The sequence below is a fragment of the Scardinius erythrophthalmus genome, assembly GCF_964197995.2.
Source record: "Scardinius erythrophthalmus genome assembly, chromosome: 1".
Taxonomy (NCBI): Eukaryota; Metazoa; Chordata; class Actinopteri; order Cypriniformes; family Leuciscidae; genus Scardinius; species Scardinius erythrophthalmus.
In genome coordinates this window covers 7,921,857-7,932,134 of record NC_138221.1, presented here as the reverse complement: position 1 = coordinate 7,932,134, position 10,278 = coordinate 7,921,857, and the positions used below count along the sequence as shown (strand labels likewise).

General features: G+C 38.3%; 1 protein-coding gene and 1 long non-coding RNA gene across 2 annotated transcripts in view; both read right to left on the bottom strand.

Annotated features, from left to right (window-relative positions):
- The window catches only part of LOC308700561 (CD276 antigen homolog), a 1,553,888-nt gene that overhangs the window by 1,399,830 nt on the left and 143,780 nt on the right, over positions 1-10,278 (bottom strand). The gene's annotated exons all lie outside the window — the stretch shown is intronic.
- On the bottom strand, positions 852-2,687 carry LOC308691725. The gene is made up of 3 exons (XR_014030275.1): positions 2,596-2,687; positions 1,108-1,137; positions 852-975 (listed from the first exon to the last, which is right to left on the bottom strand). It is a non-coding gene; the product is annotated as an uncharacterized lncRNA (long non-coding RNA).

Here is a 10,278-nt window from a genome sequence, read left to right as displayed (position 1 = left end):
AAGACTGAGACTTGGAACCAAACTGAAAATCTTTCTAGAGGCGCACAGCCTGTCCAAGCCAATCACAGTCAAAATCATTGTCTATACATTCAGGAAGAAATCCGTCATGACGCGGGATTCTGCCATCTTCAATTCAGACAACTACTATAGTGATCTCAAAACCATTGAGGTTGGCTCAGAAGACCAAGTGTTTTTATTGTCTGTGTGTGTAGAAACTAAAAATGTCACGGCTGGGGCACGGACATGAACAGCCACTTTACGAGAGGTCTATGGCAGGACCATCTTTCTTCCAGGCATATAAATTGCTTGGAAATGCTGGTGGTTTTCAGAGCTCTGATGAGTTTCCTGTCAGACCTCAAAGGTCACTACGTTGTGAGAACAGACAATATGTCAGTGGTGTCCTATCTAAATCATCAGGGTGCCCTCTATGAGGTCTCTGTGAGTCCATATGCAAGAGGTTCGGCCCAGTGGAAGTGGATCTGTTTGCATCTCAAGAGACAACACACTGTCCCACTGTGGTTTTCTCTCAAGTATCTAGCCCCGCCGATATGCATGAATGTGTTCACCATTTGGTGTATTCTGCCCTGTCAGAGCTCTCAATATTTATGTTCAGAAGTCTTCTCATTGGCGGAAGTCAGACCAGTTGCTTATGTGTTTCAGGTCACCCAAGAAGGGGCTCTCTGCTTCTAAACAGTACATTAGCAACTGGATAGTTCAGGATATTTCCCTGGCCTGTCAGGTGCGCAATTTGCTCAAATTTGCGCAATTTGTAGAAACTAGAAATGTAAATCAGGTAAAGCTTTGAGATAAGTTATTAGCACATAAAATCTTTTCATAAGATCAATTCAAACCTGTTGAAAAAAACTGTGAGACTGGTTGCGGAATTTGGGAGTTTCCACAAAGCTGTGAAAATTATCATGGTGTCGTTTCCGTCTGGATACATCTTCGTTCAAACGGATAAACCCCTTTACAGCCCTGGAGACACAGTTCAGCCGCATTAATAATAAGCACTCTAGGGCTGGGTTAAAATGATAGATTTCTCGATTTTAATCAATTATCATTTTGAAGAGCTGAATGCTTAAATCCCAAGAATAGTTATGTACTTACTCTGGTGCCGAGTCAATAGCTTGATTGCCACTGTAAACACAAGCAAAATACTTAACATTAAATTATTAAATAGAAAGACTAAAGTTTTGTTTTGTAAAATATATAAAAAAAATTGCAAATTAACTTTTACATTAACTTTTACAGTGTAAATTAAATATGTTTGTAATATTTGAAATGATCTGCTCTTCAGAAGACTTGGATTAAACTTCTCAAATAATGCTACTTGTACAAATAATGTTACTTGTACAATGTTTTTATGAACGTCAAAGTTTTGGGTGGAAAGCAGAAATATCTGATGTGTCATTAAAAATATATTTTTGGCATTGAAAATGAACAGGAGTCTTATAGGTTTGGAACGACATGATAAATGATAAAAAGGGGCGAATAAAAAAACTTTTTTTTCTTTTTTTTTGGATGAACTAACCCTTTAAATACAATAGAATGTGTTTAATTCAATGTGTTACGGGCTGTTAGTCCAGTCATTTTATGAAAAAAGGTTGAAAAAATTGCAATAGAAGCAAACTCAACTGATTATGTATCCTCAATATGTCCTGAGTAAGGAAAAAAAAGTCCTGAAGAATCCCATTAGGGGAAGTTTCGAAAAAGACCCAAATATAGCCTATTCATACGCCTACTCATTCTTACGTGAATAGGTTAAAAATGTTAACCTTTAGATATCACCATGAAAATTACTGAGTTGATTACTTACATTAAGACAAACAAAAAAAAATGTACTACAAGTTTTTTTAAATTGTTTGTTAACATGGACAAACAGTGCATAATCTAATTACGTATGTGCTAATTTGCATAAATAACACAACAGATCTAAACATTGGGTATAGCCAGGAGAAAATGTCTTGTTGAATCTTGTTGACAAATAACAGTAAAATACTTAATGTTAAGGTCTGAATGGAACCCATTTAGGCTACCCATGAGCATTAATATATAGAGGCAAGAAGAAGTGCTTTAGAAACCTGCCTTTATTACTTTTTAAGAGATTGGGTTTGGGGCTGGGTCCGTGGGACTGTTTCTGGGGGACGAATCTGAGGCAAGAACAGGAGACAATGGCAAGTAGAATGCAGAAGACAAAAGGTAAGTAAAATAAACAGTGAATCCCCAGAAACAGTCCCACAGACCCAGCCCCAAACCCCATCTCTGCAATAATACTTAATCAAGGCTGGTTTCTAAAGCACTTCTTCTCGCCTCTATGTATTAATGCTCATGGGTAGCCTAAATGGGTTCCCCCATTGACTTCAATTTTGGCTTAAAATGACTGGACTATGTTGCGAGTTGCAAGTTTTTTTTACCATTTTATGTATTTTTTTTTATCATGGGCTTCTGTTGCTCTTCTGAACTACTAAAACTAGTTACTCAAGATTGTCCTCATCTGTCTTGTTGTTTTTTGATTCATAAGTGAAAATAATAATAATCATATTAATTCACAAAATCAACCTACATGTTAAACAGTATATTTAAAATTCAACTTACCGACTTAGAGTAGAAACTTGGTAATTGGATACCAACAGTATCCATAAAAGCGGTGGAATAAGCAGCCTCATCCTGCTGGACTGGTTACTCACAAAATGAGAATGTGGCAACAGTGGGAAAGCTGAAATAAGAAACATCCCTCCTCCTTCTAAAGCAAAAAAAAAAAAATCTTTTGGAAAAAAACTCAAACACTCTTGGCTTCTGATTGGTGAGGAGACCACATAGAAAGCAGTAGTTCTGTCAAGAGTCGAGTAGTTGAGTCAAATTATTTTTTATTTTTTTCATTAAATCAAGTTACAATCCATGACTATTAACCGGAAAAAACAACAACAGAAATGCTGCGTCCCACAGACGAGAATCTATGCATCGCATTATTAGAATGCATGACTGTCACACTCACACACATCATATGGACTTTGTTTTCAGTCTGCACCGTCTTGCCTTTGGTTAGTTTGTCATTTATATCGTCTTGGTTTACAATGTAACCCTCGTTACCCGAAGGAGGGAACGGAGACTTAATCAATCGTATACCGACTGTATGGGATAACGCCTAGTGAGCCCGATTACTCTGATTACTCTTAAAATCAACAACAGCCAACAAGCATTGGCAGGTGCGTAATCAACGCCCCGCCTTACCCTGCGGGTATAAACAAGGAAGTGGATACACCTACCAGTTATTTTTCGCTGAGGAGCAGATCGTGCCCCAGTCAGCGGTGGTCCAGTAGAAGTGGCAAGGGGACTAAGTCTCCATTCCCTCCTTCAGGGAACGAGGGTTACATTGGTAACTGAGACGTTCCCATTTAGTCGGGTAATGTTCGACTTAGTCGATCGTATGCCGACTGTATGGGATCCTCTAACACGCCACTACTACTGACGGACGCTTAGGAAAGGGCACACACTCCAGATGGAGAGGCTCTTAACCCAAGAGGACACGATGCACCTTGGACTTCCACCAAGATGCATGGTGCATGGCACTGGAGAAGTCTCCGAGAAGGTTAGAGCTATGCAAAAAGGATGACCCTTTGCATTGCTCAGGAACCAGACGATCAAATTGTACCCCCCTCAGAAGACGCACTGTGACGTGCCCATGAGAACATCGTCACCCAGAAAGGTGGAGCAGAAGCCGCACCCCTTAACCCTCTGAGGTCGGCAAACGCGCCAACGCGTTTTGCTGGATTTTTTTCACATAGCAGCAACATAAACTTAAAAAAATCCGTCATTTATGGTCATATAAATAAAATAAATACATGATTATAAACTATAGAGGGTCTTCTTTTTTTGGGGTACACTCACATTAACATCAAAACTTTGTTTTTATTTTTAAATAAATAAACTAAACAGGGTGCGCTTTCAGCTCACTCTGTCTCCGCAAAAATCTTTCTGAAACAAGTCTGGAAAATGAACTGAAACTCAGCTAATACTTATCACACAACCATGAAACATGCGTCTAAAGAAAGCTTTAAATTTCTACTTTTAAATAAAACAATTCACATTCAAAACAATTATTCTCCTGCAATGTAATCTGTATGAAACTAAAGAGAAGTACAGTTTCTCCCGTCTCATCTAATTAACTGTAATGAGTTCACACCCACTCGCAGAGCGCGCTATTCATAAGATAATGAGCTGAGGTGATCTATGCAAAATGAGGTAACGCCCCCTGAAATGCCTTAAAACCAGCAAGTTTCATTCATTCACTTTTCTGCGCCGTTGGAAGATGACACGGTTCACAGGTGAGGAAGCTCTTCAGCTCGTCCTGGATAGTGATGAGGAGTTCACTTTGTCCTCAGAAGAAGAGCGGGACTCTGATGACGAACGTTTGTATTTTGAAGAGCGACTAGATCCAGCCGTGGATAATATTTCGGATGAGTAAGTCTTTTTAAATGTTTTTAAAAGTTGACAAGCTATTTTATATAAACGTAGGCTACATATTTTACTGGTTGGACATTTCGATACTTGTCATTCAGAGTAATTTATATTTAAATGGTCTAGGCTATGCTGTATAAAGTAGGAGAGAGTTTTATGCAGTCTGTTTTCTTTAGTTTTTAGTAGTTTTGTTCAAAATAACACATTTCGAGCTTTCTATATATTTCTCTGGTATTTTAGGCAAAGCTTATGAGTTTGGGTTTATTTATGAGACGAACTCCAGTTCACATGCTGACACGGAGCTCTATTAAATATTATGTATTAAATACAGGCAATTTGTTGATGAAACAACGATTAAAATTAAGATACAATTAATACAAAACGAAATTCACTTTAAAGAGGCTTTATACAAAAAAAAATAAACCTAATGAAATGGTCAAAATCTTGTCTGCCCACTCCATTTGTCTCGTGATTGCGCATGATCTTAGATCATGGCCTGTATGAAAGTTAGAATTTTTAAATTAATTTAGAAAATATTATGTATTTTTTAGATTATATTTTGACTATTGTTTATGCTGCCTCATTATCATCAACGAAAAGTGCTTGCAAATATCTATTGCAAATGTGTGTATGTGCTGAAATGTGTAAATATGCCCAGCTGATGGATTGCAAATGTGTTAATTCTAGTGCAGGAGGGAAGTGACAAAATGACTGAACATCTCAGGGGTTCTTATTTCTAAGAACGCCAACGAACCGGTTCTACATCAGATCACAAGCAGGCCTCAAGTATGGAGGGGGCTCACGCTGAAGTATTAGTATACATAGCTCTTTCAGAGGTAGATACTGAACCACCACAACCAAGCTGCCGTTTAGGGCTCAGTGTGGGTGCCATCGATGCCCATCTCTGAGTGACTCAGAGGAAGTCAGAAGGCTCTCGAGGAAAAAGTCTAGTTGGGCCAAAACAAGAAAGCTCACCGGGAAACACCCTTAGCGTGAACCCTGGCGTCAGTTCGTTCCATCAGTTCGTTCCCCAGTGAGTAGTGAAAAGATAGGGGTATACCCAAAGCAGCACGGATGACCCAGTGCAGCCCAGATAATCCTCCCTACTGACACCTAGGGGGATGGGGTTTCCACTCTCTTATGGCGTTTACTATCATGAGGCCCTGAGGCGGCATGATTGAGCAGGCCAGAGTTCTACTGTGGAGAAGCGTACCCAGCTTAAGCCCCATCGGAGGTAGTGGCAGCCACATGGTCAACACATGGAGGAAACCATCCAGGATGAGCGGACACAACTTGAGCAGACACAATTGAGCGGACATAACTTTTTCTAGTATTTTAGACATAAAAGGAAGATTTGAAATTGGTCTGTAATTTGCTAGATTATTATGATCTAATTCTTAATGATGCCCTATGTGCACGGCTTTATGATCTTCTTTCTTAATGAGAGGTTTTATAACTGCCAACTTGAATATTCTTGGAACATGACCTAAGGATAAAGACGAGTTAATAATATTGAGAAGAGGCTCTTCCACTACAGGTAACACTTCTTTCAGTAGTTTAGTGGGTATTGGATCTAATAAACATGTTGTTGGTTTAGATGCAATGATAAGTTTATTTAGCTCTTCCTGTCATATAGTTGTAAAGTGCTGTAGTTGTTCTTGAGGGGCGTTAATTGAGGCTGAATCATAAGACACCATTAAAGGTTATACATTTGCAATTGTGTTTCTGATGCTTTCTATTTTCTCAGTGAAGAAATTCATAAAATCATTACTACTAAACTGTAACGGAATATTTTGTTCAGGTGATGTCTGTTTATTTGTTAGTCTAGCCACGGTATTAAATAAAAACCTTGGATTATTTTGGTTATTTTCTATTAGTTTGCGGAAATGCTCAGCCCTGGCTGCTTTTAGTGCCTTTTTATAATGTGACACACTGTCTTTCCATGCGATTCTAAAGACCTCTAAATTAGTTTGTTTCCATTTACGCTCTAAATTACGAGTTTCTCTCTTGATAACATGCGTAGCACTGTTGTACCATGGTGCTTTAGTTTTCTCTCTAACCTTTTTTAATCTTATTGGTGCAACAATGTTTAATGTACTAGAGAAAATGGTGCTCATAGTGCTAGTCATTTCCTCTAGTTCATCTGTTTGTTTGGGTTCACTGAGCAGCTGAGATAGATCAGGTAAGCTATTTGAAAAATTATCTATGGTGGATGGAAGGATTGTTCTGCCTGGTCGATAACGTGGCGCAACAAGACAAATTTCAGCAGCACCAAAGTTACCATGTAATGGTCGGTGACATCATCACTTTGCGATGTAATATCTATATCGGTTGGATCGGTTCCATGTGATATAATTAAATCTAGTGTATGATTAAGACGATGAGTGGGACCAGTGACGTTTTGCTTGACCCCAAAGGAGTTTGCTAAATCTGTAAACACAGCCCCTAATGCATCATTTGTGTTATCTACGTGTATGTTAAAATCTCCAACAATTAATGTTTTATCGACATTGACCAATAGATCTGAGAGAAAGTCTGCAAACTCTTTTAGTTAAGCAGTTTAGGGCCCTGGAGGTCTATATACAGTAGCCAAAGCTAGAGATAATAGGGATTTATTTCTTACATCTAAGAGCGTAATATTTAGCACAAGTACTTCAAACAAATTAATTCTGTGACCTGTTTTCTGAGTAACATTGAGAATATCTCTGTAGATTGTTGCAACACCGCCGCCACGACCAATCAGACGGGGCTCATGCTTGTAACAATATCCAGGAGGTGTAGACTCATTAAGACCGAAATAATCATTTGGTTTAAGCCAGGTTTCAGTAAGGCAAAGTACATCGAAGCTATTATCTGTGACCATTTCATTTACAATAACTGCCTTAGGTGTGAGCGATCTAATGTTTAGAAGACCTAGCTTTAGAAATTGTTTTTGTTCACTAATATTGAGATTTTCTGGTTTAATCACAATTAGGTTTTTCCTAGATCCTACAGTAGATTTAATGTTTGACCTCACTAAACGAGGAATAGACACAGTTTCTATATAATGTTCTACATTGGTACTTATATCAATTAAGTTGGGACAACAAAGACTGTGATTTGGACTTTGACTTACTAGTCATATGGTGTATAACGTCTTGGAGATGTTGTCCAACAGAAGAGCCGCTCCGATTCTGCTGGGGTGAAGGCCATCAGCACGGAAAAGCCTAGGTTCCAATTCAGAACAGATTCCAATTATTTACAAAGAGCAGTCTCTGTTCATTACACCATGACATTAACCATTCATTTAGAGAAAATAGTCTACTGAACCTTTCTTGTCCTAGTCGGTACGTGGGAAGTGGTCCAGACACGATGATCGTTGTTTCAGGTGATGTGCTGCGTACCGTCTCGATCAGGCTCCTGTAGTCCTTCTTCAGAACCTCCGACTGCCGCAGCCTGATGTCATTCGTTCCCGCGTGCAGTACGACAGCTCCGACGCGCTCATCACCGTTCAGGATCTCGGGAACCTGCGCAGGGACATCGAGAACATGAGCACCAGGAAAGCAGTGAGTGCGCACCTTACCTTTACCTGAGGTAGCATGGACATGCCGGACGATGGAACTGCCGATGATCACAGCGTCGCGTTCCGTCTCGCGTAGAGGGGAGAAGCGGTTCCGGGTGGAGATCTCGAAGACCGGGAGGGGCCTAGAGGTCCTTGCTCTGGTCCTGTTTAGTATATTAACATTCTTGAATGTGACTGAATGTATGACAACTGAATTGACTTGTTCTTGAGTAACATCATGATTTATTTTTCAGATTTCAGAGAACCCAAAGGAAAAGAGGCAGTAGTCTGATGTAAGACCTGAACCGTTGGACCACCTGTAGTTATGACATCAGACTTCTGAAGCCAATTTTATTTTTAAAGGTTGAAATGCTTTTGTCCTATTTCTATATTTTTGTCATTGATTGATTGAATTAAATAAATTGTCATTTTATATTTTAAAGTTTAAAATTTAAAAGTTTTCGCCAAATTTTGAAATGGTCAGGAATTTGTTGACGCACCACTGACATGTAGTTGAAATATTAATGTTGTTTCAACTTTAACTTGGTTCATCAGATGGCAACATTGTTTGACATTCCTTTTCAGTTGTATTTTCAGTGTTTCAACAAAATGTATTTAGAATCAACATCACATTTTAACATTTTTCAAACCATATTACCAAAAATTAATTTTGTTAATTTCAGTGTTAATTCATCAGCAGTGATGTAGATTCAATTTGTAACGATGATTCAACAATATTACCATTGATTATTTTTGTTAATTTCAGAGTTGATTCAACAGCAGTGATGTAGATTCAACATCTTAGTGTAACGTTGATTCAACAATATTACCATTGATTATTTTTGTTAATTTCAGTGTTGATTCAGCATCGGTGATGTAGAATCAAAGTTTCAACATTAACTGAGGGTGCAAAAGTTATGTTGATAAAAATAACACTTTGTAATGTTGAATCAATACTATTACTGTTCATTTTTGGTTGAAATCTCAACATTGCTTCACCATTAACTGAGGGTGCAAGAGTGATACTAAAGCAACATCACTTTGTAACGTTAATTCAATGCAATTAGCGTTGACGCATCAACACTGAGTCAACATTGTTTCATTGATTACATGCTATCTGGATTGTCTCTTGTATTTAAATTCCTGTGTTTCAGTTCTTAGTTTTGTCTAAGAATATGTTTGGTTGTGCTTAACCTGTTTGGATCTATGTTTGCCTTTTGTTTTATTATATTAAATACACTTATTTGATGACTATCATTTGACCAGTTTGTGACAATGACATATGAAACCATTATTTATGTATTTATTTTTATTTATTTAACAGGGACAATACACTAGGCATTGTTACACATAGACAACCGATGCCGTGCACATAGGGCATATAGCATAAAGCTAGTTTGCGGCCTGCAATATAATAATGGTACTATTGTGAGGGCAATCTGACCAATCATAACACTGCATTTTGTCTGAAAAACACACAGGAAAGTTTGTAGATGTCAGTGTACTCAAACTTAAAATATGGTGTGTGTCGACATCTTTCTGCGGTTGAAACAACAAACCTTCTGATGTTCATTCATGTTTAGTACGTGCTATAACTAGAAGAGATGATCGGTTCACATGCTGCTTAAAGTGAGGTGCTACATACAATATGAAACATTATTTCATATCAAAAGTAACTGCTCTGTCTTATCTGTTGGCGTGAGAACATGATGTTTGGCATGAGAGCCCCATGGCTTATCAGACGTAGCAACAGTGACTAAATGTTTCTCAGAGCTGCTTCATTAACAATAAATGCTGCTCCACACAATCTCAGTCTCTGCATGTACTGCTTGTTTGGGTTTCCAATAAAGTGCATTCAGGGACGCATATGTAAGCGCATATGCATCGTTTTATTAAAGCAATAAGGTACTTGAGTATTGTGAATAAGTCACGACCGAAGGGTTGTTGTCAGGAATGACGTGAAGTGGAGTAACCCCTTCAGCCGTGATTTATTCACGATACAGCACTAGCCTCCAGTACCTTATTGTTTTTATAAAATGGTTACCATACAATACAAATATTAAATCCAAAAATATGTATCAATGCATCTTTCATGAAGTAAAATCACTAAAAGCCTTCCTTCCTCTAGAAAAAAAAAGTCCCTGACCGTGAACAGCAACAGAATGTTCCTATGCGTCATCTCATGGAGCTCATAAAAACAGACTATTCCCATACACTGTGTCATTATTTTTATCTGACATTTCCAGCACATCTACTGAGATGTACACAGTGACTAACAG